At 42.0% G+C, this 4,566-nt stretch overlaps 1 non-coding gene across 1 annotated transcript; it reads right to left on the bottom strand.

Moving 5' to 3' along the window:
- Window positions 1–261: 261 nt before the first annotated feature.
- On the bottom strand, window positions 262–371 carry LOC118983733 (U6 spliceosomal RNA). The gene has a single exon (XR_005065787.1). It is a non-coding gene; the product is annotated as a U6 spliceosomal RNA (small nuclear RNA).
- Window positions 372–4,566: the final 4,195 nt, after the last annotated feature.

Below are 4,566 nucleotides of genomic sequence, written 5' to 3'. Positions count from 1 at the left end.
TATTTTTAAAAATTAAATAAAAACATTACATTAGTTTCAAGTATACAACAGTGATTCTATATTTATATACCTTATGATGTGATCACCATGACAAGTCTAATAATCATCTGTCACCATGCAAAGTCACTGTGATACTACTGACGATATTCCTTGTGCTGTACACCACCTCCCTGTGGCTTATTTCTTTCATAAGTTTGTGACTCTCATTCCCCTTCACCCTTCCACCCATCTCCCTATGCCTCTCCCCTCTGGCAACCATCAAAAAGTATGGAATGCTTCACGAATTAGTGTAAGCATTCATCCTTGCGTAGGGGTCATGATTATCTTCTCTTTTTTGTTCCAATTTTAGAGTTTGTGTTGTCAAAGCAAGCGCCCCATAGGATTTTTTTTGTAATTCAAATCTGTTTCCAAAATAAACCTGGATTTCTTGTATAAGTACAATAGAAAACAGAACAATAGAGAAAGAAGGAGGACTTGTGCTACTGAAAATGATGAAAACGAGTAGAGGCATTAGATGTTCCCAGACAGCTGGGATAAGATCATCAGGACAGTTAAGCAGGGCTTACACGAAGGCAAAAAGAAAAACCTGGGGTGACATAGTTCCTATCATCTGACAAAATAAAGCCTGCATGTGGTTTTTGTGCTGAGCCTCTGCTTCTGGAACAAACTCAAGGAGAAATTTAAGACCAGAGTGTGGGGGATCCCTGTAGAGGCAGACGGGAAGGGCTCACATGGGCCAAGGAGTCAAGTCTTAGTGGGCCCTGAGAGGCTGGGCTCTGATTTCTCTACAAGTGCTTCTCTACCCCAGGGTCTGCCTCGGGTCAGGAGCATGGTGGACCTGCATTTGGTTACTCTTATTTGTATGATGTGGGTTCTCCGTCTCCCTGATTCTTTGGAAGATGTGAAGATGGTTTGTGATCCAGGCAGCAACACAGAAGCCCCCTCCAAAGAGCCACCCCGATATACGACCTCCCATTCCATCAGGTTCTCCCTCTGCACAACGATCCCCAGTTAACCTCAGAAAGATGAGAATTTGTGTTGAACGCCTACAAGGAAGGATTTTTTTCTGGATAAGGCAGTATAGTACACAACCACAAGGGCTCTACAAGCATGTCTTTTGCATTCCCAGACGTCCAACAACTTCACTGTAAGTACCCATAGGTAGACTTAAGAATGTGATCATTACAAACCTGAATTTATTGCAATCCTGTTCCCAGCACTGTTCTTTTCCCCTAAGTGGCTTTTTTTCCTAGATTATACTTCAACCCCAAAGGACATACTTTTGAGAAAATACTCCATTAAAGACATTGTTGGAGCAACTTTTATTATTCATTAGTGTGCTTTAAAGTGGACCTAAATAGAAATGCTTTTTGCTAAAAGTAAAAATATATCCATTTCTATGATCTAATTATACAATTGGTTCGAATTTCTATCTATCAGTTCAAAGGGAAACTTGGTTTCAGTGAATTTGTTTTTAATAAAAATGTGTTATCTATGATAAATATATTTCACTTTGTTCGAATGGATTTGATTGGGAAAACGTATTGAGCAGAAGTACTGGTAGAGCTTAATTTCATTGCTTTGAGAAAATGTATTGAATGCTGGTTTGAATTAAATTCTATTTGTTTTAATAAAAGCGTATTGGCCTGAGTGTACATATATTTGTTTTAGTGGCAGTGCATTGGATCCAATAAAACTATATTGGCTTCACTGCTTATGTCTCCTTTTCAGTGAAAATGGATTGAATGGGAAAACGAAATAGTCATGAAGCAGCCAGCCCCAAGGTCTCTGCTTGGCGAGAGTATCCAAATAACAGAGGGAATGTGTTTCCATAGACTTTATATCAAAACATAGTTTTAAATTTAAATACTTTACTATCAAGAACTCAGTTGTGAGACTGAATTGCCACCATAAACAGTACAATTTTCTGAAGCAGCCCTTTCTATCGACAAATTAAGGGGCTGTCCAGGACACCAGAGGAAGAAATTCTAAGAAAGCCAACAGCAGGTTTGTCAACATCCCTTAAGCTTTATATGGGCCTCATGGGTTCCAGTAAGATTCTGTCTACCAGGCATTCCTAAGTCCTGTAAATGAGCAGAACACAGATCACGAGGACTCCCTGAGGATGGTGTTGGCCCATCAGCACTGAAATGAGTTTGACTTTGAACTGATTAAAGGGGGAGAAGAATTGAAACAAGTGTTACCCTGAGACACACATCAGAATTACTGGATGTTTCATGGATTATAGATCCTTAGAGAGCAGTCAGCTCTCCAGAGGGAGTTGACACTGGTCCTGTTATCTAGGAAATGGCACTTAAGCAAAGTACCACATCCACATTGTGCAATGCATGTGGCTCCCAGGTCCTCAGCCATACAGGTACTCTTTTGTATCGATGCCCTGACCCAAAAGCTGGAGTTCAAGTAATGAGATTACTAATAACATTGGCTGCTATTCTTATGTGACTGTCTGACTATTAAAAGGGTGTGTTCTCTGAATTTTTTCCCCTAGAAGATGAACTTTACCTGATCATCTACCTAGTTTCATTTAGCCTCGATGAGAAATAAATGCAAATTCTATTTTCATTAAGACCTTTACTCCAACTAAATGTGCTAACAAGCTCTAGACTTCCACTTTCCCACTAATAATGCTAATTGTCAACTAGTACCATTACCATTGGTACTAGTAATTACCATTACCAAGAAACCCTAAACCCTTGGTGTATAGTTGCTCATTTTTTGAATGCCTGAATTCTCATAAGACCCTACAAGGTTGAGAGACAAAAAGTGATGTGTGGATTTTTCCCCCTGTGGAAATTTCTCCAATTCTATATGGGAAGTCAAGAATAAAATGGGGTTTGTGGTAGAGAACTTTGTTGTGCTGCCCTTAGAGAGGTGATGTCACAACCCTGGGGGACAGCTAGTGTCACAGTGGAGTACTGACCCACCACATTGTACAAGTATGACGTGAGACGTAGTGCACCAATTTCAGTGTGACTTAATTCACTGTCCTAATAATGGAATTTTCAAAACGTAACCCTAAGATATTTCCAGTACCAAACAACATGAATGCAGAAACTTACACCATGTTGGGAAGGAGCACCAGAGGATCTTGAAAACGGCTGTGCAGAGAGACAAAACGTATCTGGGGACTAGAAAATCTCATGTGTAGATTTTCAGGGTATCCCTGGCCATAGGCTTGAAAAAAACACATCTACTGGGAAGATCATTCCAAAAAGGCATTCTCTCTAGAGAGACCAATGAGAAATAGGCACTCACTGAAATTACCTGGGAGACGATTCCAGAAAACCTCAGAAGGTGAGTGGGGAAGTGAGACAAAGAAAGAAGGTAGCTCAAAGGGACTGTTGTTGAGCCACGGTGTGGTCAACTGGAGATCGGTCTTGCTGTAGAATCTGGGAGTCAATATAGAGTCCATGTTTTAGAGCTGTTCCACTCAAGGGGCCAGGGAGTTGAGGTATTTATACACCGGTACCAACTTATACACCAGCCCCTGTCCTCACTGCTTGAGAGCGTCTCCCAAGGAGCATTAATACTTTGGTGCATCTTTCCTGCCAGGTGACCTGGCACGGTGTGCGCTGACCATGAGAAAAAGCTTTAAGGCAACAAATGCGGCTGGAATAGGTAAGGTTCAAGGTAAGGGCAGAGCACTGACAAGATCTGCTATCCCCATGAAGCTCATTTTACAGATGAGTAGACTGAGATATAGTGGGACTGTAGTTTTCCCAGTGACACACAGCTAAGAAGCAGCACCAGACAAAATGCAAATCCACCCTCTGTTTCACTTGAGAGGCAATGACAACCATCTGGCCATATTCTCTTGCCATGCTGTCCAGCTGAAGAAGTTGAGGTGCCTCTCAGATTTAAAAACCATTTCTCAGTGGGGTTTATGCTGCTTAAGGGCTGAGTACTGCAAGTAGGAGAGGGGACCTGGAAGTGCTGTATTGCTGAGCTCTGTCTCTAAGAGTGGCCAGATAGTGGTCGGTGTTAGGCTGAACTGAATCTTAGTATCTAGGTGTCTGTTTACTAGATGCTAAACTCAGCCCGTCCTAGGGTATATCTGCCTAAGAGTCAGTTGCAAATAACTGCATGGTCATGTGCTCTGGGTCACTTTCAGGGAGCCATGGGACCCCTAGCTATCTCCCAGTTCCACCAGCCCCTGTTTTGTCCCCCTGTTGTTAATCCTTTTGCAATCAGATTTTCCATTTCAGGCACGCTTGCTAGCTGCTAGCTGATTTGTAAAGTAAGTTATGATGACTTTGTATGACAAAAGAGAGCAGCCATCCTCACAGCTGTTTTGATCCCATTTAATGAAACAGTGTTGACATCTGAATGCCACAACCTCAGGGAGGTGAATGGGTTGTTGTGGCTGCTGTGAGAGCTGCTTTGTAAAGTAAGTTATGATGACTTTGTACAATAAAATAAAACAGCCACCTTCACAGCTGCTTTGATCTCATTTAATGAAACGGTGGTGACATCTGCACGCCACAACCGCAGAGAGGCGGGTGGGTTGTTGTGGTTGCTGTGAGTAGAAAGATCAGTGTTATTCCC

Source organism: Sturnira hondurensis, unplaced genomic scaffold, assembly GCF_014824575.4.
Source record: "Sturnira hondurensis isolate 20B ecotype Veracruz unplaced genomic scaffold, ASM1482457v3 Scaffold0002840, whole genome shotgun sequence".
Classification (NCBI taxonomy): domain Eukaryota; kingdom Metazoa; phylum Chordata; class Mammalia; order Chiroptera; family Phyllostomidae; genus Sturnira; species Sturnira hondurensis.
Note: the sequence above shows the minus strand (reverse complement) of the source record. Positions and strands in the feature narration are given on the sequence as shown.